Source organism: Carassius carassius, chromosome 8, assembly GCF_963082965.1.
Source record: "Carassius carassius chromosome 8, fCarCar2.1, whole genome shotgun sequence".
Classification (NCBI taxonomy): Eukaryota; Metazoa; Chordata; class Actinopteri; order Cypriniformes; family Cyprinidae; genus Carassius; species Carassius carassius.
The window spans coordinates 34597364-34623450 of record NC_081762.1 but is presented as its reverse complement, the minus strand read 5'-3'; the positions used below and the strand labels follow the sequence as shown (position 1 = coordinate 34623450).

General features: G+C 40.4%; 15 non-coding genes across 15 annotated transcripts; 6 read left to right on the top strand and 9 right to left on the bottom strand.

Moving 5' to 3' along the window:
- Positions 1 to 320: 320 nt before the first annotated feature.
- Positions 321 to 392, top strand: trnad-guc (transfer RNA aspartic acid (anticodon GUC)). Its single transcript has one exon. It is a non-coding gene; the product is annotated as a tRNA-Asp (tRNA).
- A 468-nt stretch (positions 393 to 860) lies between these two features.
- Positions 861 to 975, bottom strand: LOC132146023 (U5 spliceosomal RNA). Its single transcript, XR_009434775.1, has one exon. It is a non-coding gene; the product is annotated as a U5 spliceosomal RNA (small nuclear RNA).
- Positions 976 to 2037: 1062 nt separating this feature from the next.
- trnad-guc (transfer RNA aspartic acid (anticodon GUC)) lies at positions 2038 to 2109 on the top strand. Its single transcript has one exon. It is a non-coding gene; the product is annotated as a tRNA-Asp (tRNA).
- A 468-nt stretch (positions 2110 to 2577) lies between these two features.
- LOC132146046 (U5 spliceosomal RNA) lies at positions 2578 to 2692 on the bottom strand. Its single transcript, XR_009434796.1, has one exon. It is a non-coding gene; the product is annotated as a U5 spliceosomal RNA (small nuclear RNA).
- Positions 2693 to 3759: 1067 nt separating this feature from the next.
- trnad-guc (transfer RNA aspartic acid (anticodon GUC)) lies at positions 3760 to 3831 on the top strand. Its single transcript has one exon. It is a non-coding gene; the product is annotated as a tRNA-Asp (tRNA).
- Positions 3832 to 4299: 468 nt separating this feature from the next.
- LOC132146025 (U5 spliceosomal RNA) lies at positions 4300 to 4414 on the bottom strand. Its single transcript, XR_009434777.1, has one exon. It is a non-coding gene; the product is annotated as a U5 spliceosomal RNA (small nuclear RNA).
- A 1602-nt stretch (positions 4415 to 6016) lies between these two features.
- On the bottom strand, positions 6017 to 6131 carry LOC132146072 (U5 spliceosomal RNA). The gene has a single exon (XR_009434821.1). It is a non-coding gene; the product is annotated as a U5 spliceosomal RNA (small nuclear RNA).
- A 1066-nt stretch (positions 6132 to 7197) lies between these two features.
- On the top strand, positions 7198 to 7269 carry trnad-guc (transfer RNA aspartic acid (anticodon GUC)). Its single transcript has one exon. It is a non-coding gene; the product is annotated as a tRNA-Asp (tRNA).
- A 468-nt stretch (positions 7270 to 7737) lies between these two features.
- On the bottom strand, positions 7738 to 7852 carry LOC132145943 (U5 spliceosomal RNA). Its single transcript, XR_009434702.1, has one exon. It is a non-coding gene; the product is annotated as a U5 spliceosomal RNA (small nuclear RNA).
- A 5839-nt stretch (positions 7853 to 13691) lies between these two features.
- On the bottom strand, positions 13692 to 13806 carry LOC132145799 (U5 spliceosomal RNA). Its single transcript, XR_009434565.1, has one exon. It is a non-coding gene; the product is annotated as a U5 spliceosomal RNA (small nuclear RNA).
- Positions 13807 to 14870: 1064 nt separating this feature from the next.
- On the top strand, positions 14871 to 14942 carry trnad-guc (transfer RNA aspartic acid (anticodon GUC)). Its single transcript has one exon. It is a non-coding gene; the product is annotated as a tRNA-Asp (tRNA).
- Positions 14943 to 15410: 468 nt separating this feature from the next.
- On the bottom strand, positions 15411 to 15525 carry LOC132145963 (U5 spliceosomal RNA). Its single transcript, XR_009434721.1, has one exon. It is a non-coding gene; the product is annotated as a U5 spliceosomal RNA (small nuclear RNA).
- Positions 15526 to 19649: 4124 nt separating this feature from the next.
- Positions 19650 to 19764, bottom strand: LOC132145798 (U5 spliceosomal RNA). The gene has a single exon (XR_009434564.1). It is a non-coding gene; the product is annotated as a U5 spliceosomal RNA (small nuclear RNA).
- Positions 19765 to 20840: 1076 nt separating this feature from the next.
- On the top strand, positions 20841 to 20912 carry trnad-guc (transfer RNA aspartic acid (anticodon GUC)). The gene has a single exon. It is a non-coding gene; the product is annotated as a tRNA-Asp (tRNA).
- A 468-nt stretch (positions 20913 to 21380) lies between these two features.
- Positions 21381 to 21495, bottom strand: LOC132145962 (U5 spliceosomal RNA). The gene has a single exon (XR_009434720.1). It is a non-coding gene; the product is annotated as a U5 spliceosomal RNA (small nuclear RNA).
- Between the last annotated feature and the right edge of the window lie 4592 nt (positions 21496 to 26087).

Genomic DNA, 26087 nt, shown 5'->3' with positions numbered 1-26087 from the left:
ATGATGACATCACCGATTTCAATGACGAAATGCCTTTAACTGTCATTTTGCTTTATTGACGCACTGTGTTCCTAATTAATGTTGTTCAGTTGCATTGACACAATCCTTTTTGTTTAAAGCGCAATTTAAAAAAAAAAAAGAGTCCAAACAATGACCCCTGCAACGGGTAGTGTTCCAAATGTTATGCGACTTTAGCTAATGATGGGTCCATCCGGAATTTGACGGTGCTAGGGCTGTGTCAGCATCAGAAAAAGCCATGCATTGTTCAGTTATGTCGGTGCAGTAGCGTCGGTTGGGGGAGAAACGGCAGTATGCGCAGCTCCTCGTTAGTATAGTGGACAGTATCTCCGCCTGTCACGCGGAAGACCGGGGTTCGATTCCCCGACGGGGAGAGCTAGCTCTTTTCGGCTTCCGAACGATCCATCCAAAAGTTTTGGGAGGAGCCACAGGTCACAGAAGGAGTTCTGCTTCGGCATCAGCCCGAGCCAAAGGACATGCGTTGGCCGGGAATCGAACCCAGGTCAACTGCTTGGAAGGCAGCTATGCTCACCACTATACCACCAACGCAGTCACCAGTCAGCCACTTGCGCCATCGTTAAGAAGGCTCGAAGTGCACGAGTCGCCGATAGGGCTAGAGGAGCTGATGAGATCTTTGTTTGGACCCGTCACTAAAGAGAGCCTTCCAGAGTTTGCATCCCGTCACGTACAAGAAAGTGCTGCCTTCCCATGCCAGCTAAATAAACATTAAGTGCTGACAGCGCAAACGCAGAGAGTGCAAATACAGTCGAAGACCAGTGGCACGCCCTCCTGCAGCGTGTTGGCGGACGGCCAAATTGATTCTGCTCTTGACATTTCGATGTAGCTCTGCTGTGACCAGAGCACCCAAAAATACAGGTCACTCGCAAAAGTTCCCCTCCATGGAAATCTTTAGTAAAAGGCGAAAGATTTATGCGACAATGAAGAGAAACTCGAGCTGTGTCTACGACCACTCCGGCCTGTGCGATGCCTCTGGTAAACCACTACGCTCGCCAAGGGTCATCAAGGGTGACGACGCCTGCCCACATGCGTTACGTCAGCCCCCCCCCACTCCAAAAGGGAGAAGTAAAACTCACAAAAGTCCACTCGGTCCACCAATAACCACAAGCCCAATCAAGGCAATCTCTTTCTCATGCCTCCATCTGAAAAGTTGGAGAAAATCTTATATGAATAAAAGAGTCTTTTAAAGAAATCCCTTATTCCGAGGTCAACGTAGCCACCAGATCCAGTCTGTATCCAGATCAGTGGGCCGCTTCAGTCACCCGGATCCAGTCAGTATCCAGACAAGATGGTTGATCAACACCTAGAAAGGACCTCTATGGCCCTGAAACACAGCGGAGACCGGGACAACTAGATGAGCCCCAGATACAGATCCCCTGTAAAGACCTTGTCTCAGACGACCACCAGGACAAGACCACAGGAAACAGATGATTCTTCTGCACAGTCTGACTTTTCTGCAGCCTGGAGCTGATTTGCTGGTTTCTTCTGACCAGAGGAGAACTGTCTCCCCGACTGAGCCTGGTTTCTCACCGGGTTTTTTCTCCATTTTTTCACCGATCGAGTTTTGGTTCCTTGCCTCTGTCGCCTCTGGCAGGCATAGCTGGGGACACTTCATGTACAGCGATATCGTTGACTTGATTGCAAATTATTGCACAGATACTATTTAAACTGAACTTAGCTGAATGATGACATCACCGATTTCAATGACGAAATGCCTTTAACTGTCATTTTGCTTTATTGACGCACTGTGTTCCTAATTAATGTTGTTCAGTTGCATTGACACAATCCTTTTTGTTTAAAGAGCAATTTAAAAAAAAAAAGAGTCCAAACAATGACCCCTGCAACGGGTAGTGTTCCAAATGTTATGCGACTTTAGCTAATGATGGGTCCATCCGGAATTTGACGGTGCTAGGGCTGTGTCAGCGTCAGAAAAAGCCATGCATTGTTCAGTTATGTCGGTGCAGTAGCGTCGGTTGGGGGAGAAACGGCAGCATGCGCAGCTCCTCGTTAGTATAGTGGACAGTATCTCCGCCTGTCACGCGGAAGACCGGGGTTCGATTCCCCGACGGGGAGAGCTAGCTCTTTTCGGCTTCCGAACGATCCATCCAAAAGTTTTGGGAGGAGACACAGGTCACAGAAGGAGTTCTGCTTCGACATCAGCCCGAGCAAAAGGACATGCGTTGGCCGGGAATCGAACCCAGGTCAACTGCTTGGAAGGCAGCTATGCTCACCACTATACCACCAACACAGTCACCAGTCAGCCACTTGCGCCGTCGTTAAGAAGGCTCGAAGTGCACGAGTCGCCGATAGGGCTAGAGGAGCTGAAGAGATCTTTGTTTGGACCCGTCACTAAAGAGAGCCTTCCAGAGTTTGCATCCCGTCACGTACAAGAAAGTGCTGCCTTCCCATGCCAGCTAAATAAACATTGAGTGCTGACAGCGCAAACGCAGAGAGTGCAAATACAGACGAAGACCAGTGGCACGCCCTCCTGCAGCGTGTTGGCGGACGGCCAAATTGATTCTGCTCTTGACATTTCGAAGTAGCTCTGCTGTGAGCAGAGCACCCAAAAATACAGGTCACTCGCAAAAGTTCCCCTCCATGGAAATCTTTAGTAAAAGGCGAAAGATTTATGCGACAATGAAGAAAAACTCGAGCCGTGTCTACGACCACTCCGGCCTGTGCGATGCCTCTGGTAAACCACTACGCTCGCCAAGGGTCATCAAGGGTGACGACGCCTGCCCACATGCGTTTCGTCAGCCCCCCCCCCCCCACTCCAAAAGGGAGAAGTAAAACTCACAAAAGTCCACTCGGTCCACCAATAACCACAAGCCCAATCAAGGCAATCTCTTTCTCATGCCTCCATCTGAAAAGTTGGAGAAAATCTTATATGAATAAAAGAGTCTTTTAAAGAAATCCCTTATTCCGAGGTCAACGTAGCCACCAGATCCAGTCTATATCCAGATCAGTGGGCCGCTTCAGTCACCCGGATCCAGTCAGTATCCAGACAAGATGGTTGATCAACACCTAGAAAGGACCTCTATGGCCCTGAAACACAGCGGAGACCGGGACAACTAGATGAGCCCCAGATACAGATCCCCTGTAAAGACCTTGTCTCAGACGACCACCAGGACAAGACCACAGGAAACAGATGATTCTTCTGCACAGTCTGACTTTTCTGCAGCCTGGAGCTGATTTGCTGGTTTCTTCTGACCAGAGGAGAACTGTCTCCCCGACTGAGCCTGGTTTCTCACCGGGTTTTTTCTCCATTTTTTCACCGATCGAGTTTTGGTTCCTTGCCTCTGTCACCTCTGGCAGGCATAGCTGGGGACACTTCATGTACAGCGATATCGTTGACTTGATTGCAAATTATTGCACAGATACTATTTAAACTGAACTTAGCTGAATGATGACATCACCGATTTCAATGACGAAATGCCTTTAACTGTCATTTTGCTTTATTGACGCACTGTGTTCCTAATTAATGTTGTTCAGTTGCATTGACACAATCCTTTTTGTTTAAAGCGCAATTTAAAAAAAAAAAAGAGTCCAAACAATGACCCCTGCAACGGGTAGTGTTCCAAATGTTATGCGACTTTAGCTAATGATGGGTCCATCCGGAATTTGACGGTGCTAGGGCTGTGTCAGCGTCAGAAAAAGCCATGCATTGTTCAGTTATGTCGGTGCAGTAGCGTCGGTTGGGGGAGAAACGGCAGCATGCGCAGCTCCTCGTTAGTATAGTGGACAGTATCTCCGCCTGTCACGCGGAAGACCGGGGTTCGATTCCCCGACGGGGAGAGCTAGCTCTTTTCGGCTTCCGAACGATCCATCCAAAAGTTTTGGGAGGATCCACAGGTCACAGAAGGAGTTCTGCTTCGACATCAGCCCGAGCCAAAGGACATGCGTTGGCCGGGAATCGAACCCAGGTCAACTGCTTGGAAGGCAGCTATGCTCACCACTATACCACCAACGCAGTCACCAGCCAGCCACTTGCGCCGTCGTTAAGAAGGCTCGAAGTGCACGAGTCGCCGATAGGGCTAGAGGAGCTGATGAGATCTTTGTTTGGACCCGTCACTAAAGAGAGCCTTCCAGAGTTTGCATCCCGTCACGTACAAGAAAGTGCTGCCTTCCCATGCCAGCTAAATAAACATTAAGTGCTGACAGCGCAAACGCAGAGAGTGCAAATACAGACGAAGACCAGTGGCACGCCCTCCTGCAGCGTGTTGGCGGACGGCCAAATTGATTCTGCTCTTGACATTTCGATGTAGCTCTGCTGTGAGCAGAGCACCCAAAAATACAGGTCACTCGCAAAAGTTCCCCTCCATGGAAATCTTTAGTAAAAGGCGAAAGATTTATGCGACAATGAAGAAAAACTCGAGCTGTGTCTACGACCACTCCGGCCTGTGCGATGCCTCTGGTAAACCACTACGCTCGCCAAGGGTCATCAAGGGTGACGACGCCTGCCCACATGCGTTTCGTCAGCCCCCCCCCCACTCCAAAAGGGAGAAGTAAAACTCACAAAAGTCCACTCGGTCCACCAATAACCACAAGCCCAATCAAGGCAATCTCTTTCTCATGCCTCCATCTGAAAAGTTGGAGAAAATCTTATATGAATAAAAGAGTCTTTTAAAGAAATCCCTTATTCCGAGGTCAACGTAGCCACCAGATCCAGTCTGTATCCAGATCAGTGGGCCGCTTCAGTCACCCGGATCCAGTCAGTATCCAGACAAGATGGTTGATCAACACCTAGAAAGGACCTCTATGGCCCTGAAACACAGCGGAGACCGGGACAACTAGATGAGCCCCAGATACAGATCCCCTGTAAAGACCTTGTCTCAGACGACCACCAGGACAAGACCACAGGAAACAGATGATTCTTCTGCACAGTCTGACTTTTCTGCAGCCTGGAGCTGATTTGCTGGTTTCTTCTGACCAGAGGAGAACTGTCTCCCCGACTGAGCCTGGTTTCTCACCGGGTTTTTTCTCCATTTTTTCACCGATCGAGTTTTGGTTCCTTGCCTCTGTCGCCTCTGGCAGGCATAGCTGGGGACACTTCATGTACAGTGATATCGTTGACTTGATTGCAAATTATTGCACAGATACTATTTAAACTGAACTTAGCTGAATGATGACATCACCGATTTCAATGACGAAATGCCTTTAACTGTCATTTTGCTTTATTGACGCACTGTGTTCCTAATTAATGTTGTTCAGTTGCATTGACACAATCCTTTTTGTTTAAAGCGCAATTTAAAAAAAAAAAAGAGTCCAAACAATGACCCCTGCAACGGGTAGTGTTCCAAATGTTATGCGACTTTAGCTAATGATGGGTCCATCCGGAATTTGACGGTGCTAGGGCTGTGTCAGCGTCAGAAAAAGCCATGCATTGTTCAGTTATGTCGGTGCAGTAGCGTCGGTTGGGGGAGAAACGGCAGCATGCGCAGCTCCTCGTTAGTATAGTGGACAGTATCCGCCTGTCACGCGGAAGACCGGGGTTCGATTCCCCGACGGGGAGAGCTAGCTCTTTTCGGCTTCCGAACGATCCATCCAAAAGTTTTGGGAGGAGCCACAGGTCACAGAAGGAGTTCTGCTTCGACATCAGTCCGAGCGAAAGGACATGCGTTGGCCGGGAATCGAACCCAGGTCAACTGCTTGGAAGGCAGCTATGCTCACCACTATACCACCAACGCAGTCACCAGTCAGCCACTTGCGCCGTCGTTAAGAAGGCTCGAAGTGCACGAGTCGCCGATAGGGCTAGAGGAGCTGATGAGATCTTTGTTTGGACCCGTCACTAAAGAGAGCCTTCCAGAGTTTGCATCCCGTCACGTACAAGAAAGTGCTGCCTTCCCATGCCAGCTAAATAAACATTAAGTGCTGACAGCGCAAACGCAGAGAGTGCAAATACAGACGAAGACCAGTGGCACGCCCTCCTGCAGCGTGTTGGCGGACGGCCAAATTGATTCTGCTCTTGACATTTCGATGTAGCTCTGCTGTGAGCAGAGCACCCAAAAATACAGGTCACTCGCAAAAGTTCCCCTCCATGGAAATCTTTAGTAAAAGGCGAAAGATTTATGCGACAATGAAGTAAAACTCGAGCTGTGTCTAAGACCACTCCGGCCTGTGCGATGCCTCTGGTAAACCACTACGCTCGCCAAGGGTCATCAAGGGTGACGATGCCTGCCCACATGCGTTTCGTCAGCCCCCCCCCCCCACTCCAAAAGGGAGAAGTAAAACTCACAAAAGTCCACTCGGTCCACCAATAACCACAAGCCCAATCAAGGCAATCTCTTTCTCATGCCTCCATCTGAAAAGTTGGAGAAAATCTTATATGAATAAAAGAGTCTTTTAAAGAAATCCCTTATTCCGAGGTCAACGTAGCCACCAGATCCAGTCTGTATCCAGATCAGTGGGCCGCTTCAGTCACCCGGATCCAGTCAGTATCCAGACAAGATGGTTGATCAACACCTAGAAAGGACCTCTATGGCCCTGAAACACAGCGGAGACCGGGACAACTAGATGAGCCCCAGATACAGATCCCCTGTAAAGACCTTGTCTCAGACGACCACCAGGACAAGACCACAGGAAACAGATGATTTTTCTGCACAGTCTGACTTTTCTGCAGCCTGGAGCTGATTTGCTGGTTTCTTCTGACCAGAGGAGAACTGTCTCCCCGACTGAGCCTGGTTTCTCACCGGGTTTTTTCTCCATTTTTTCACCGATCGAGTTTTGGTTCCTTGCCTCTGTCGCCTCTGGCAGGCATAGCTGGGGACACTTCATGTACAGCGATATCGTTGACTTGATTGCAAATTATTGCACAGATACTATTTAAACTGAGCTTAGCTGAATGATGACATCACCGATTTCAATGACGAAATGCCTTTAACTGTCATTTTGCTTTATTGACGCACTGTGTTCCTAATTAATGTTGTTCAGTTGCATTGACACAATCCTTTTTGTTTAAAGCGCAATTTAAAAAAAAAAAAGAGTCCAAACAATGACCCCTGCAACGGGTAGTGTTCCAAATGTTATGCGACTTTAGCTAATGATGGGTCCATCCGGAATTTGACGGTGCTAGGGCTGTGTCAGCCTCAGAAAAAGCCATGCATTGTTCAGTTATGTCGGTGCAGTAGCGTCGGTTGGGGGAGAAACGGCAGCATGCGCAGCTCCTCGTTGGTATAGTGGACAGTATCTCCGCCTGTCACGCGGAAGACCGGGGTTCGATTCCCCGACGGGGAGAGCTAGCTCTTTTCGGCTTCCGAACGATCCATCCAAAAGTTTTGGGAGGAGCCACAGGTCACAGAAGGAGTTCTGCTTCGACATCAGCCCGAGCCAAAGGACATGCGTTGGCCGGGAATCGAACCCAGGTCAACTGCTTGGAAGGCAGCTATGCTCACCACTATACCACCAACGCAGTCACCAGTCAGCCACTTGCGCCGTCGTTAAGAAGGCTCGAAGTGCACGAGTCGCCGATAGGGCTAGAGGAGCTGATGAGATCTTTGTTTGGACCCGTCACTAAAGAGAGCCTTCCAGAGTTTGCATCCCGTCACGTACAAGAAAGTGCTGCCTTCCCATGCCAGCTAAATAAACATTAAGTGCTGACAGCGCAAACGCAGAGAGTGCAAATACAGACGAAGACCAGTGGCACGCCCTCCTGCAGCGTGTTGGCGGACGGCCAAATTGATTCTGCTCTTGACATTTCGATGTAGCTCTGCTGTGAGCAGAGCACCCAAAAATACAGTTCACTCGCAAAAGTTCCCCTCCATGGAAATCTTTAGTAAAAGGCGAAAGATTTATGCGACAATGAAGAGAAACTCGAGCTGTGTCTACGACCACTCCGGCCTGTGCGATGCCTCTGGTAAACCACTACGCTCGCCAAGGGTCATCAAGGGTGACGACGCCTGCCCACATGCGTTTCGTCAGCCCCCCCCCCACTCCAAAAGGGAGAAGTAAAACTCACAAAAGTCCACTCGGTCCACCAATAACCACAAGCCCAATCAAGGCAATCTCTTTCTCATGCCTCCATCTGAAAAGTTGGAGAAAATCTTATATGAATAAAAGAGTCTTTTAAAGAAATCCCTTATTCCGAGGTCAACGTAGCCACCAGATCCAGTCTGTATCCAGATCAGTGGGCCGCTTCAGTCACCCGGATCCAGTCAGTATCCAGACAAGATGGTTGATCAACACCTAGAAAGGACCTCTATGGCCCTGAAACACAGCGGAGACCGGGACAACTAGATGAGCCCCAGATACAGATCCCCTGTAAAGACCTTGTCTCAGACGACCACCAGGACAAGACCACAGGAAACAGATGATTCTTCTGCACAGTCTGACTTTTCTGCAGCCTGGAGCTGATTTGCTGGTTTCTTCTGACCAGAGGAGAACTGTCTCCCCGACTGAGCCTGGTTTCTCACCGGGTTTTTTCTCCATTTTTTCACCGATCGGGTTTTGGTTCCTTGCCTCTGTCGCCTCTGGCAGGCATAAATGGGGACACTTAATGTACAGCGATATCGTTGACTTGATTGCAAATTATTGCACAGATACTATTTAAACTGAACTTAGCTGAATGATGACATCACCGATTTCAATGACGAAATGCCTTTAACTGTCATTTTGCTTTATTGATGCACTGTGTTCCTAATTAATGTTGTTCAGTTGCATTGACACAATCCTTTTTGTTTAAAGCGCAATTTAAAAAAAAAAAAAAAAAAAAAAAAGAGTCCAAACAATGACCCCTGCAACGGGTAGTGTTCCAAATGTTATGCGACTTTAGCTAATGATGGGTCCACCCGGAATTTGACGGTGCTAGGGCTGTGTCAGCGTCAGAAAAAGCCATGCATTGTTCAGTTATGTCGGTGCAGTAGCGTCGGTTGGGGGAGAAACGACAGCATGCGCAGCTCCTCGTTAGTATAGTGGACAGTATCTCCGCCTGTCACGCGGAGGCCAGTCGCGGATAGGTGTAGAGTGCTAACTAGCCAATAGCAACGAAGGAAATTCCAGGGAGGCGGGACGAAAAAAATACACAGAATTAGAGGTTCGAATCCCGTCTCGGCCACAAATACCATAAAATGAGTTTGTATTCGTTTTTTCATCTAGGTACACTTTAAGTACGATTAACATATAATAGATGAACTTTGTGAACAAAGATAAAAATAAATCTTGTAATAATTGTTCTTTTGTATGGTGTACAAAATGTGCAAAGATCTTAAGAAACATATACATTATAATAGGGAATAGTTATTTTTAATATAGAAAAATGTGAATAATTAAAAAGAACACTTTGATAATGTTTCAGGCCTTTATTTATAAAGATACGTCTATTTATATGTGTATAACTGTACAGAAAACCCATATATATGAAATATAACTAAAACTCACAAAAAAGTAAGTTTTTCATTTTATTTATAGGAAAGTAATATACTTATAAAAATTAAAAGAAAAAACAAAAATATATAATAATTAAATAAATATACATAAAATAATCATAGGTTATTAAACAACAGCAACAGATATAATAAAAATAAAGATGTGGAGAACAGAAAAAACAATACAAATATGTTTTATATTAAATAATTATGTATGTTTAATGGTAACAGTTATTAACATTCAGTGTTTACATATCTGAGCAAGTAAATAAAATGTAATATCAATTTAAAAGAAAATCAACAAAATGTATACATTTTTTAATCAATAAAATTAACACACAGTTCAATACAGTTCAAACAAGGCCACATACTTATAGTATTTTAATTAACAAATTGAAATACATGAAAATATTTAAATGTATAGATTCAACAACAACAACAATAATAAAATCTAAAGTTGTGGAGAACACAGAAAAAAAATATATTACACTACCACTTAAATGTTTTTGAACAGTAAGATTTTTAATTCTCACCAAGCCTGCCTTTATTTGGTCCAAAATACAGTAAAAGCAATAATATTGTTGAAATATTTTTACTAGTTAAAATAACTGCTTTCTATTTGAACATATAGTAAAATGTATTTTATTTTTGTGATGAGCAGCTGTATTTTCAGCATCATTTCTCCTGTCTTCAGTGTCACATGATCTTCAGAAATCAGAATAATATGATGATTTACTGCTCAAGAAAAAATATTATTATTATTATTATTATCAATATTTTAACCCCCCCAGGGATTCTTTAAATAGAAAGATCCAAAGATCTGCATTTATTTGAAATAAAAAGCTTTCTTAACAATATAGATTGTACCATTCTTTTGGGGGGAAAGAAATGACAGAAATTAATGCCTTTTTTTTTAGCAAGGATGATTTAAATTGATTAAAAGTGATGATAAAGATGAAAAATGTTGATGATGAAAATGTAAAAAAATATATATATATATATATATTTCAGATAAATGCTGTTCTTCTGAACTTTCTATTCATGTAAGAAACTGAAAAGATTGTACTCGGCTGTTTTCAACATAACATAACAACAACAGTAATAATAATAATAATAATAAATTTTTCTTGAGCAGTAAATCATCATATTATTCTGATTTCTGAAGATCATGTGACACTGAAGACTGGATGAATGATGCTGAAAATACAGCTGTGCATCACAGAAATAAATTACAGTATATATTCAAATATATAGCCTTCCTGATAATGTTCGGGGTTCAGACACACTCTCTCTGTTTAAATCTAGATTATAAACGCATCTCTTTCGCCAAGCATTCGAATAATGTATCTCTTAAATTGTGAGTGTAGTTGTATCTGATCAAATGTGCATTCTTATTCTTTAGCTTGGGTTAAACTAATTAATTTTACTCTTTTGGAACAGCAGCTATGCTAATGATGTCTCTATATGTGTCTCTGTTTCTGCTGGGATCTTGATCCCGTGGTAACTAGGATTTACACAAGCTCCAGTCTGGATCCAGAACACCTGAGAAGAGATGATGCTGACCCTCAGAGGACCCCAGATGATGCCAACCCTGAATCCACAAACAGAACTAACAATTATTGCTACAAGTGTGACTGCATCATATAATAATTATTAATTATTAATAAAATTAATAATGTTCATCGTCTGGCTGACTACGTCTTGTATGAATTTTTCTACAAATCCTGTCATACGTGCACAAACTGACAGTCACCACTTATAAGTTATTACTAAATATTGTAGAAACATAATTTTCTGTAAAGTTGCTTTGTAACAATTTGTATTGTAAAAAGCGCTATACAAATAAACTTGAATTGAATTGAATTGAAATAGAAAGCAGCTGATTTAAAATAGTAAGAATATTTAAAATGCTACTGTTTTTGCTGTACTTTGGATAAAATAAAGGCAGGCTTGGTGAGCAGAAGAGATTCTCAAAAAACATTAAAAATCTTACTGCTGAAAAACATTTGACTGGTAAGAGTATTTTAAATAAAATATTTATTTACGGAGTTTAATAATAGCCGTTACTAACATTTAGTGTTTACAAAACTGAGCAAGATAAAATAAAGCAAGTCAATACAATTAATTAACACACTAAAGTACAGTGTAAACAAGGCCAATACTTCTGATGTTTTATTTAACAAATGGAAATCAATTAAATAATTTAAAATTGTAGATTAAACAACAACAGCTACAATAATATTAATAATAATACAATTTGTGGAAGACACAGAAAAAAAACAAGCCTACAACCCGTTTAAGAAGATCCTTGCTCCTATGTTGCGTTGCCAAGAGATGTTCAAGAGAGGCAGTTCTCAACAGATCTGTCCATCTATGGTCCAACACGAAGACCAGCCGTTCTGAGGGGTCCAGTGTGAGCTGAACGAGGGACGCAGTTATGGCAGATGGTGTGGTGTTCTACAGAAGATTAACAGCATTACTTTATTAAAATATTTGTCTTGGTGTTGTGTGCACATATGAGACAGACAGTTTACACACATAAGTGCCTGTATGAATTATTTATTTACCTGCATCCGGAAGAAACCCTTCCCTTCAGTGTCTGGTGTGATGTTATGGTGGAGTGAGACGGGTGGATGGGTCTTGACACAGCATGCATCATCTTAACATTCCTGAAATATAGATTCAAATTAAATATATCAAATTTATTTTATAATTCATTATATATATATATATATATATATATATATGTATGTGTGTGTGTGTGTCTTTATTTTTACAATTTTTTTATATTTGAATATATTTTCTAATCATTGTAATTTATTCCTGTTATGAAAAGCTGAATTTTCTGAATTATTACTCCAGTCTTCAGCATCACGTCAACCTTCCGAAAATAATGTGCTTTCATCATTGTAGTGACAATGATAATATCAACATTGATTACAATAAGAAATGTTTTGTAAGCAAAAAATCATATAAATAATGATTTCTGGATCATATGACACACTGAAGAGTATAAATGATGCTGAAGAATTCAGCTTTGCATCACAGGAATAAAGTTGATTTAACATAGGAAATAGTTATTTTAAGTTGTACCACACAGAAAATGTTGACAATTTTTTATATATATATATACATATATGTATATGTATATATATATATATGTATATGTATATATATATATATATATATATATATATATATATATATATATATATATATATATATATATATATATATAGGAAATAGTTATTTTGAAATTGTATTACACAGTACATGTTGACAATTATATATATATATATATATATATATATATATATATATATATATATATATATATATATATATATATATATATATATTTATATATTTGCACTAAAGTCTTGAAAATCACATAACATTCAAAACAGTTGCTATAAATAATCACATAAGTATGATTATATATGATAATATAATAAGTAATTAATTGTAAGGTTTTTTTTTTTTTGGTTTAGTTTTTTTAAAAGAAACACAGAATTCACTTTACCTGCTTGTTGGGAGTTTGGCAGCGTATGTTGTTCAAACAAAACAATTTCGTGAAGAAATCTCCGATCGTAAAACGCGTCTCCTCTCCTTCAGAGCGAATGATTGACAGATGAGTATCTGCTGTTTGAATTCCCCGCCACGGAAGAAGCGAAACAGCGCCAGGAAATCTACGTGTGGCCACAAATATATTGCATCCGTAGTGTTAAGCACTACCATAGAGAATGAATGGGAAAAGTTAAGAGAAGTTAAGCTTAACTATTTTCGGCTCCCGCGCGGAAGACCGGGGTTCGATTCCCCGACGGGGAGAGCTAGCTCTTTTCGGCTTCCGAATGATCCATCCAAAAGTTTTGGGAGGAGCCACAGGTCACAGAAGGAGTTCTGCTTCGACATCAGCCCGAGCCAAAGGACTTGCATTGGCCGGGAATCGAACCCAGGTCAACTGCTTGGAAGGCAGCTATGCTCACCACTATACCACCATCGCAGTCAGCAGCCAGCCACTTGCGCCGTCGTTAAGAAGGCTCGAAGTGCACGAGTCGCCGATAGGGCTAGAGGAGCTGATGAGATCTTTGTTTGGACCCGTCACTAAAGAGAGCCTTCCAGAGTTTGCATCCCGTCACGTACAAGAAAGTGCTGCCTTCCCATGCCAGCTAAATAAACATTAAGTGCTGACAGCGCAAACGCAGAGAGTGCAAATACAGACGAAGACCAGTGGCACGCCCTCCTGCAGCGTGTTGGCGGACAGCCAAATTGATTCTGCTCTTGACATTTCGATGTAGCTCTGCTGTGAGCAGAGCACCCAAAAATACAGGTCACTCGCAAAAGTTCCCCTCCACGGAAATCTTTAGTAAAAGGCGAAAGATTTATGCGACAATGAAGAGAAACTCGAGCTGTGTCTACGAGCACTCCGGCCTGTGCGCTGCCTCTGGTAAACCACTACGCTCGCCAAGGGTCATCAAGGGTGACGACGCCTGCCCACATGCGTTTCGTCAGCCCCCCCCCCACTCCAAAAGGGAGCAGTAAAACTCACAAAAGTCCACTCGGTCCACCAATAACCACAAGCCCAATCAAGGCAATCTCTTTCTCATGCCTCCATCTGAAAAGTTGGAGAAAATCTTATATGAATAAAAGAGTCTTTTAAAGAAATCCCTTATTCCGAGGTCACCGTAGCCACCAGATCCAGTCTGTATCCAGATCAGTGGGCCGCTTCAGTCACCCGGATCCAGTCAGTATCCAGACAAGATGGTTGATCAACACCTAGAAAGGACCTCTATGGCCCTGAAACACAGCGGAGACCGGGACAACTAGATGAGCCCCAGATACAAATCCCCTGTAAAGAACTTGTCTCAGACGACCACCAGGACAAGACCACAGGAAACAGATGATTCTTCTGCACAGTCTGACTTTTCTGCAGCCTGGAGCTGATTTGCTGGTTTCTTCTGACCAGAGGAGAACTGTCTCCCCGACTGAGCCTGGTTTCTCACCGGGTTTTTTCTCCATTTTTTCACCGATCGAGTTTTGGTTCCTTGCCTCTGTCGCCTCTGGCAGGCATAGCTGGGGACACTTCATGTACAGCGATAACGTTGACTTGATTGCAAATTATTGCACAGATACTATTTAAACTGAACTTAGCTGAATGATGACATCACCGATTTCAATGACGAAATGCCTTTAACTGTCATTTTGCTTTATTGACGCACTGTGTTCCTAATTAATGTTGTTCAGTTGCATTGACACAATCCTTTTTGTTTAAAGCGCAATTTAAAAAAAAAAAAGAGTCCAAACAATGACCCCTGCAACGGGTAGTGTTCCAAATATTATGCGACTTTAGCTAATGATGGGTCCATCCGGAATTTGACGGTGCTAGGGCTGTGTCAGCTTCAGAAAAAGCCATGCATTGTTCAGTTATGTCGGTGCAGTAGCGTCGGTTGGGGGAGAAACGGCAGCATGCGCAGCTCCTCGTTAGTATAGTGGACAGTATCTCCGCCTGTCACGCGGAAGACCGGGGTTCGATTCCCCGACGGGGAGAGCTAGCTCTTTTCGGCTTCCGAACGATCCATCCAAAAGTTTTGGGAGGAGCCACAGGTCACAGAAGGAGTTCTGCTTCGACATCAGCCCGAGCCAAAGGACATGCATTGGCCGGGAATCGAACCCAGGTCAACTGCTTGGAAGGCAGCTATGCTCACCACTATACCACCAACGCAGTCACCAGTCAGCCACTTGCGCCGTCGTTAAGAAGGCTCGAAGTGCACGAGTCGCCGATAGGGCTAGAGGAGCTGATGAGATCTTTGTTTGGACCCGTCACTAAAGAGAGCCTTCCAGAGTTTGCATCCCGTCACGTACAAGAAAGTGCTGCCTTCCCATGCCAGCTAAATAAACATTAAGTGCTGACAGCGCAAACGCAGAGAGTGCAAATACAGACGAAGACCAGTGGCACGCCCTCCTGCAGCGTGTTGGCGGACGGCCAAATTGATTCTGCTCTTGACATTTCGATGTAGCTCTGCTGTGAGCAGAGCACCCAAAAATACAGGTCACTCGCAAAAGTTCCCCTCCATGGAAATCTTTAGTAAAAGGCGAAAGATTTATGCGACAATGAAGAGAAACTCGAGCTGTGTACGACCACTCCGGCCTGTGCGATGCCTCTGGTAAACCACTACGCTCGCCAAGGGTCATCAAGGGTGACGACGCCTGCCCACATGCGTTTCGTCAGCCCCCCCCCCCACTCCAAAAGGGAGAAGTAAAACTCACAAAAGTCCACTCGGTCCACCAATAACCACAAGCCCAATCAAGGCAATCTCTTTCTCATGCCTCCATCTGAAAAGTTGGAGAAAATCTTATATGAATAAAAGAGTCTTTTAAAGAAATCCCTTATTCCGAGGTCAACGTAGCCACCAGATCCAGTCTGTATCCAGATCAGTGGGCCGCTTCAGTCACCCGGATCCAGTCAGTATCCAGACAAGATGGTTGATCAACACCTAGAAAGGACCTCTATGATAATGGACCTCTATGATAATGATAAAAAGAACACTTTGATAATGTTTCAGGCCTTTATTTATAAAGATACGTCTATTTATATGTGTATAACTGTACAGAAAACCCATATATATGAAATATAACTAAAACTCACAAAAAAGTAAGTTTTTCATTTTATTTATAGGAAAGTAATATACTTATAAAAATTAAAAGAAAAAACAAAAATATATAATAATTAAATAAATATACATAAAATAATCATAGGTTATTAAACAACAGCAACAGATATAATAAAAATAAAGATGTGGAGAACAGAAAAAACAATACAAATATGTTTTATATTAAATAATTATGTATGTTTAATGGTAACAGTTATTAACATTCAGTGTTTACATATCTGAGCAAGTAAATAAAATGTAATATCAATTTAAAAGAAAATCAACAAAATGTATACATTTTTTAATCAATAAAATTAACACACAGTTCAATACAGTTCAAACAAGGCCACATACTTATAGTATTTTAATTAACAAATTGAAATACATGAAAATATTTAAATGTATAGATTCAACAACAACAACAATAATAAAATCTAAAGTTGTGGAGAACACAGAAAAAAAATATATTACACTACCACTTAAATGTTTTTGAACAGTAAGATTTTTAATTCTCACCAAGCCTGCCTTTATTTGGTCCAAAATACAGTAAAAGCAATAATATTGTTGAAATATTTTTACTAGTTAAAATAACTGCTTTCTATTTGAACATATAGTAAAATGTATTTTATTTTTGTGATGAGCAGCTGTATTTTCAGCATCATTTCTCCTGTCTTCAGTGTCACATGATCTTCAGAAATCAGAATAATATGATGATTTACTGCTCAAGAAAAAATATTATTATTATTATTATTATCAATATTTTAACCCCCCCAGGGATTCTTTAAATAGAAAGATCCAAAGATCTGCATTTATTTGAAATAAAAAGCTTTCTTAACAATATAGATTGTACCATTCTTTTGGGGGGAAAGAAATGGCAGAAATTAATGCCTTTTTTTTTAGCAAGGATGATTTAAATTGATTAAAAGTGATGATAAAGATGAAAAATGTTGATGATGAAAATGTAAAAAAATATATATATATATATATATATTTCAGATAAATGCTGTTCTTCTGAACTTTCTATTCATGTAAGAAACTGAAAAGATTGTACTCGGCTGTTTTCAACATAACATAACAACTACAGTAATAATAATAATAATAATAAATTTTTCTTGAGCAGTAAATCATCATATTATTCTGATTTCTGAAGATCATGTGACACTGAAGACTGGATGAATGATGCTGAAAATACAGCTGTGCATCACAGAAATAAATTACAGTATATATTCAAATATATAGCCTTCCTGATAATGTTCGGGGTTCAGACACACTCTCTCTGTTTAAATCTAGATTATAAACGCATCTCTTTCGCCAAGCATTCGAATAATGTATCTCTTAAATTGTGAGTGTAGTTGTATCTGATCAAATGTGCATTCTTATTCTTTAGCTTGGGTTAAACTAATTAATTTTACTCTTTTGGAACAGCAGCTATGCTAATGATGTCTCTATATGTGTCTCTGTTTCTGCTGGGATCTTGATCCCGTGGTAACTAGGATTTACACAAGCTCCAGTCTGGATCCAGAACACCTGAGAAGAGATGATGCTGACCCTCAGAGGACCCCAGATGATGCCAACCCTGAATCCACAAACAGAACTAACAATTATTGCTACAAGTGTGACTGCATCATATAATAATTATTAATTATTAATAAAATTAATAATGTTCATCGTCTGGCTGACTACGTCTTGTATGAATTTTTCTACAAATCCTGTCATACGTGCACAAACTGACAGTCACCACTTATAAGTTATTACTAAATATTGTAGAAACAGTCCAGTGTGAGCTGAACGAGGGACGCAGTTATGGCAGATGGTGTGGTGTTCTACAGAAGATTAACAGCATTACTTTATTAAAATATTTGTCTTGGTGTTGTGTGCACATATGAGACAGACAGTTTACACACATAAGTGCCTGTATGAATTATTTATTTACCTGCATCCGGAAGAAACCCTTCCCTTCAGTGTCTGGTGTGATGTTATGGTGGAGTGAGACGGGTGGATGGGTCTTGACACAGCATGCATCATCTTAACATTCCTGAAATATAGATTCAAATTAAATATATCAAATTTATTTTATAATTCATTATATATATATATATATATATATATATATATGTATGTGTGTGTGTGTGTCTTTATTTTTACAATTTTTTTATATTTGAATATATTTTCTAATCATTGTAATTTATTCCTGTTATGAAAAGCTGAATTTTCTGAATTATTACTCCAGTCTTCAGCATCACGTCAACCTTCCGAAAATAATGTGCTTTCATCATTGTAGTGACAATGATAATATCAACATTGATTACAATAAGAAATGTTTTGTAAGCAAAAAATCATATAAATAATGATTTCTGGATCATATGACACACTGAAGAGTATAAATGATGCTGAAGAATTCAGCTTTGCATCACAGGAATAAAGTTGATTTAACATAGGAAATAGTTATTTTAAGTTGTACCACACAGAAAATGTTGACAATTTTTTATATATATATATACATATATGTATATGTATATATATATATATGTATATGTATATATATATATATATATATATATATATAGGAAATAGTTATTTTGAAATTGTATTACACAGTACATGTTGACAATTATATATATATATATATATATATATATATATATATATATATATATATATATATATTTATATATTTGCACTAAAGTCTTGAAAATCACATAACATTCAAAACAGTTGCTATAAATAATCACATAAGTATGATTATATATGATAATATAATAAGTAATTAATTGTAAGGTTTTTTTTTTTTTGGTTTAGTTTTTTTAAAAGAAACACAGAATTCACTTTACCTGCTTGTTGGGAGTTTGGCAGCGTATGTTGTTCAAACAAAACAATTTCGTGAAGAAATCTCCGATCGTAAAACGCGTCTCCTCTCCTTCAGAGCGAATGATTGACAGATGAGTATCTGCTGTTTGAATTCCCCGCCACGGAAGAAGCGAAACAGCGCCAGGAAATCTACGTGTGGCCACAAATATATTGCATCCGTAGTGTTAAGCACTACCATAGAGAATGAATGGGAAAAGTTAAGAGAAGTTAAGCTTAACTATTTTCGGCTCCCGCGCGGAAGACCGGGGTTCGATTCCCCGACGGGGAGAGCTAGCTCTTTTCGGCTTCCGAATGATCCATCCAAAAGTTTTGGGAGGAGCCACAGGTCACAGAAGGAGTTCTGCTTCGACATCAGCCCGAGCCAAAGGACTTGCATTGGCCGGGAATCGAACCCAGGTCAACTGCTTGGAAGGCAGCTATGCTCACCACTATACCACCATCGCAGTCAGCAGTCAGCCACTTGCGCCGTCGTTAAGAAGGCTCGAAGTGCACGAGTCGCCGATAGGGCTAGAGGAGCTGATGAGATCTTTGTTTGGACCCGTCACTAAAGAGAGCCTTCCAGAGTTTGCATCCCGTCACGTACAAGAAAGTGCTGCCTTCCCATGCCAGCTAAATAAACATTAAGTGCTGACAGCGCAAACGCAGAGAGTGCAAATACAGACGAAGACCAGTGGCACGCCCTCCTGCAGCGTGTTGGCGGACAGCCAAATTGATTCTGCTCTTGACATTTCGATGTAGCTCTGCTGTGAGCAGAGCACCCAAAAATACAGGTCACTCGCAAAAGTTCCCCTCCACGGAAATCTTTAGTAAAAGGCGAAAGATTTATGCGACAATGAAGAGAAACTCGAGCTGTGTCTACGAGCACTCCGGCCTGTGCGCTGCCTCTGGTAAACCACTACGCTCGCCAAGGGTCATCAAGGGTGACGACGCCTGCCCACATGCGTTTCGTCAGCCCCCCCCCCCCCCCCCCCCCCACTCCAAAAGGGAGCAGTAAAACTCACAAAAGTCCACTCGGTCCACCAATAACCACAAGCCCAATCAAGGCAATCTCTTTCTCATGCCTCCATCTGAAAAGTTGGAGAAAATCTTATATGAATAAAAGAGTCTTTTAAAGAAATCCCTTATTCCGAGGTCACCGTAGCCACCAGATCCAGTCTGTATCCAGATCAGTGGGCCGCTTCAGTCACCCGGATCCAGTCAGTATCCAGACAAGATGGTTGATCAACACCTAGAAAGGACCTCTATGGCCCTGAAACACAGCGGAGACCGGGACAACTAGATGAGCCCCAGATACAAATCCCCTGTAAAGAACTTGTCTCAGACGACCACCAGGACAAGACCACAGGAAACAGATGATTCTTCTGCACAGTCTGACTTTTCTGCAGCCTGGAGCTGATTTGCTGGTTTCTTCTGACCAGAGGAGAACTGTCTCCCCGACTGAGCCTGGTTTCTCACCGGGTTTTTTCTCCATTTTTTCACCGATCGAGTTTTGGTTCCTTGCCTCTGTCGCCTCTGGCAGGCATAGCTGGGGACACTTCATGTACAGCGATAACGTTGACTTGATTGCAAATTATTGCACAGATACTATTTAAACTGAACTTAGCTGAATGATGACATCACCGATTTCAATGACGAAATGCCTTTAACTGTCATTTTGCTTTATTGACGCACTGTGTTCCTAATTAATGTTGTTCAGTTGCATTGACACAATCCTTTTTGTTTAAAGCGCAATTTAAAAAAAAAAAAGAGTCCAAACAATGACCCCTGCAACGGGTAGTGTTCCAAATGTTATGCGACTTTAGCTAATGATGGGTCCATCCGGAATTTGACGGTGCTAGGGCTGTGTCAGCTTCAGAAAAAGCCATGCATTGTTCAGTTATGTCGGTGCAGTAGCGTCGGTTGGGGGAGAAACGGCAGCATGCGCAGCTCCTCGTTAGTATAGTGGACAGTATCTCCGCCTGTCACGCGGAAGACCGGGGTTCGATTCCCCGACGGGGAGAGCTAGCTCTTTTCGGCTTCCGAACGATCCATCCAAAAGTTTTGGGAGGAGCCACAGGTCACAGAAGGAGTTCTGCTTCGACATCAGCCCGAGCCAAAGGACATGCATTGGCCGGGAATCGAACCCAGGTCAACTGCTTGGAAGGCAGCTATGCTCACCACTATACCACCAACGCAGTCACCAGTCAGCCACTTGCGCCGTCGTTAAGAAGGCTCGAAGTGCACGAGTCGCCGATAGGGCTAGAGGAGCTGATGAGATCTTTGTTTGGACCCGTCACTAAAGAGAGCCTTCCAGAGTTTGCATCCCGTCACGTACAAGAAAGTGCTGCCTTCCCATGCCAGCTAAATAAACATTAAGTGCTGACAGCGCAAACGCAGAGAGTGCAAATACAGACGAAGACCAGTGGCACGCCCTCCTGCAGCGTGTTGGCGGACGGCCAAATTGATTCTGCTCTTGACATTTCGATGTAGCTCTGCTGTGAGCAGAGCACCCAAAAATACAGGTCACTCGCAAAAGTTCCCCTCCATGGAAATCTTTAGTAAAAGGCGAAAGATTTATGCGACAATGAAGAGAAACTCGAGCTGTGTACGACCACTCCGGCCTGTGCGATGCCTCTGGTAAACCACTACGCTCGCCAAGGGTCATCAAGGGTGACGACGCCTGCCCACATGCGTTTCGTCAGCCCCCCCCCCCCCCCACTCCAAAAGGGAGAAGTAAAACTCACAAAAGTCCACTCGGTCCACCAATAACCACAAGCCCAATCAAGGCAATCTCTTTCTCATGCCTCCATCTGAAAAGTTGGAGAAAATCTTATATGAATAAAAGAGTCTTTTAAAGAAATCCCTTATTCCGAGGTCAACGTAGCCACCAGATCCAGTCTGTATCCAGATCAGTGGGCCGCTTCAGTCACCCGGATCCAGTCAGTATCCAGACAAGATGGTTGATCAACACCTAGAAAGGACCTCTATGATAATGGACCTCTATGATAATGATAAAAAGAACACTTTGATAATGTTTCAGGCCTTTATTTATAAAGATACGTCTATTTATATGTGTATAACTGTACAGAAAACCCATATATATGAAATATAACTAAAACTCACAAAAAAGTAAGTTTTTCATTTTATTTATAGGAAAGTAATATACTTATAAAAATTAAAAGAAAAAACAAAAATATATAATAATTAAATAAATATACATAAAATAATCATAGGTTATTAAACAACAGCAACAGATATAATAAAAATAAAGATGTGGAGAACAGAAAAAACAATACAAATATGTTTTATATTAAATAATTATGTATGTTTAATGGTAACAGTTATTAACATTCAGTGTTTACATATCTGAGCAAGTAAATAAAATGTAATATCAATTTAAAAGAAAATCAACAAAATGTATACATTTTTTAATCAATAAAATTAACACACAGTTCAATACAGTTCAAACAAGGCCACATACTTATAGTATTTTAATTAACAAATTGAAATACATGAAAATATTTAAATGTATAGATTCAACAACAACAACAATAATAAAATCTAAAGTTGTGGAGAACACAGAAAAAAAATATATTACACTACCACTTAAATGTTTTTGAACAGTAAGATTTTTAATTCTCACCAAGCCTGCCTTTATTTGGTCCAAAATACAGTAAAAGCAATAATATTGTTGAAATATTTTTACTAGTTAAAATAACTGCTTTCTATTTGAACATATAGTAAAATGTATTTTATTTTTGTGATGAGCAGCTGTATTTTCAGCATCATTTCTCCTGTCTTCAGTGTCACATGATCTTCAGAAATCAGAATAATATGATGATTTACTGCTCAAGAAAAAATATTATTATTATTATTATTATCAATATTTTAACCCCCCCAGGGATTCTTTAAATAGAAAGATCCAAAGATCTGCATTTATTTGAAATAAAAAGCTTTCTTAACAATATAGATTGTACCATTCTTTTGGGGGGAAAGAAATGACAGAAATTAATGCCTTTTTTTTTAGCAAGGATGATTTAAATTGATTAAAAGTGATGATAAAGATGAAAAATGTTGATGATGAAAATGTAAAAAAATATATATATATATATATATTTCAGATAAATGCTGTTCTTCTGAACTTTCTATTCATGTAAGAAACTGAAAAGATTGTACTCGGCTGTTTTCAACATAACATAACAACAACAGTAATAATAATAATAATAATAAATTTTTCTTGAGCAGTAAATCATCATATTATTCTGATTTCTGAAGATCATGTGACACTGAAGACTGGATGAATGATGCTGAAAATACAGCTGTGCATCACAGAAATAAATTACAGTATATATTCAAATATATAGCCTTCCTGATAATGTTCGGGGTTCAGACACACTCTCTCTGTTTAAATCTAGATTATAAACGCATCTCTTTCGCCAAGCATTCGAATAATGTATCTCTTAAATTGTGAGTGTAGTTGTATCTGATCAAATGTGCATTCTTATTCTTTAGCTTGGGTTAAACTAATTAATTTTACTCTTTTGGAACAGCAGCTATGCTAATGATGTCTCTATATGTGTCTCTGTTTCTGCTGGGATCTTGATCCCGTGGTAACTAGGATTTACACAAGCTCCAGTCTGGATCCAGAACACCTGAGAAGAGATGATGCTGACCCTCAGAGGACCCCAGATGATGCCAACCCTGAATCCACAAACAGAACTAACAATTATTGCTACAAGTGTGACTGCATCATATAATAATTATTAATTATTAATAAAATTAATAATGTTCATCGTCTGGCTGACTACGTCTTGTATGAATTTTTCTACAAATCCTGTCATACGTGCACAAACTGACAGTCACCACTTATAAGTTATTACTAAATATTGTAGAAACATAATTTTCTGTAAAGTTGCTTTGTAACAATTTGTATTGTAAAAAGCGCTATACAAATAAACTTGAATTGAATTGAATTGAAATAGAAAGCAGCTGATTTAAAATAGTAAGAATATTTAAAATGCTACTGTTTTTGCTGTACTTTGGATAAAATAAAGGCAGGCTTGGTGAGCAGAAGAGATTCTCAAAAAACATTAAAAATCTTACTGCTGAAAAACATTTGACTGGTAAGAGTATTTTAAATAAAATATTTATTTACGGAGTTTAATAATAGCCGTTACTAACATTTAGTGTTTACAAAACTGAGCAAGATAAAATAAAGCAAGTCAATACAATTAATTAACACACTAAAGTACAGTGTAAACAAGGCCAATACTTCTGATGTTTTATTTAACAAATGGAAATCAATTAAATAATTTAAAATTGTAGATTAAACAACAACAGCTACAATAATATTAATAATAATACAATTTGTGGAAGACACAGAAAAAAAACAAGCCTACAACCCGTTTAAGAAGATCCTTGCTCCTATGTTGCGTTGCCAAGAGATGTTCAAGAGAGGCAGTTCTCAACAGATCTGTCCATCTATGGTCCAACACGAAGACCAGCCGTTCTGAGGGGTCCAGTGTGAGCTGAACGAGGGACGCAGTTATGGCAGATGGTGTGGTGTTCTACAGAAGATTAACAGCATTACTTTATTAAAATATTTGTCTTGGTGTTGTGTGCACATATGAGACAGACAGTTTACACACATAAGTGCCTGTATGAATTATTTATTTACCTGCATCCGGAAGAAACCCTTCCCTTCAGTGTCTGGTGTGATGTTATGGTGGAGTGAGACGGGTGGATGGGTCTTGACACAGCATGCATCATCTTAACATTCCTGAAATATAGATTCAAATTAAATATATCAAATTTATTTTATAATTCATTATATATATATATATATATATATATATGTATGTGTGTGTGTGTGTCTTTATTTTTACAATTTTTTTATATTTGAATATATTTTCTAATCATTGTAATTTATTCCTGTTATGAAAAGCTGAATTTTCTGAATTATTACTCCAGTCTTCAGCATCACGTCAACCTTCCGAAAATAATGTGCTTTCATCATTGTAGTGACAATGATAATATCAACATTGATTACAATAAGAAATGTTTTGTAAGCAAAAAATCATATAAATAATGATTTCTGGATCATATGACACACTGAAGAGTATAAATGATGCTGAAGAATTCAGCTTTGCATCACAGGAATAAAGTTGATTTAACATAGGAAATAGTTATTTTAAGTTGTACCACACAGAAAATGTTGACAATTTTTTATATATATATATACATATATGTATATGTATATATATATATATGTATATGTATATATATATATATATATATATATATATATATATATATATATAGGAAATAGTTATTTTGAAATTGTATTACACAGTACATGTTGACAATTATATATATATATATATATATATATATATATTTATATATTTGCACTAAAGTCTTGAAAATCACATAACATTCAAAACAGTTGCTATAAATAATCACATAAGTATGATTATATGATAATATAATAAGTAATTAATTGTAAGGTTTTTTTTTTTTTGGTTTAGTTTTTTTAAAAGAAACACAGAATTCACTTTACCTGCTTGTTGGGAGTTTGGCAGCGTATGTTGTTCAAACAAAACAATTTCGTGAAGAAATCTCCGATCGTAAAACGCGTCTCCTCTCCTTCAGAGCGAATGATTGACAGATGAGTATCTGCTGTTTGAATTCCCCGCCACGGAAGAAGCGAAACAGCGCCAGGAAATCTACGTGTGGCCACAAATATATTGCATCCGTAGTGTTAAGCACTACCATAGAGAATGAATGGGAAAAGTTAAGAGAAGTTAAGCTTAACTATTTTCGGCTCCCGCGCGGAAGACCGGGGTTCGATTCCCCGACGGGGAGAGCTAGCTCTTTTCGGCTTCCGAATGATCCATCCAAAAGTTTTGGGAGGAGCCACAGGTCACAGAAGGAGTTCTGCTTCGACATCAGCCCGAGCCAAAGGACTTGCATTGGCCGGGAATCGAACCCAGGTCAACTGCTTGGAAGGCAGCTATGCTCACCACTATACCACCATCGCAGTCAGCAGTCAGCCACTTGCGCCGTCGTTAAGAAGGCTCGAAGTGCACGAGTCGCCGATAGGGCTAGAGGAGCTGATGAGATCTTTGTTTGGACCCGTCACTAAAGAGAGCCTTCCAGAGTTTGCATCCCGTCACGTACAAGAAAGTGCTGCCTT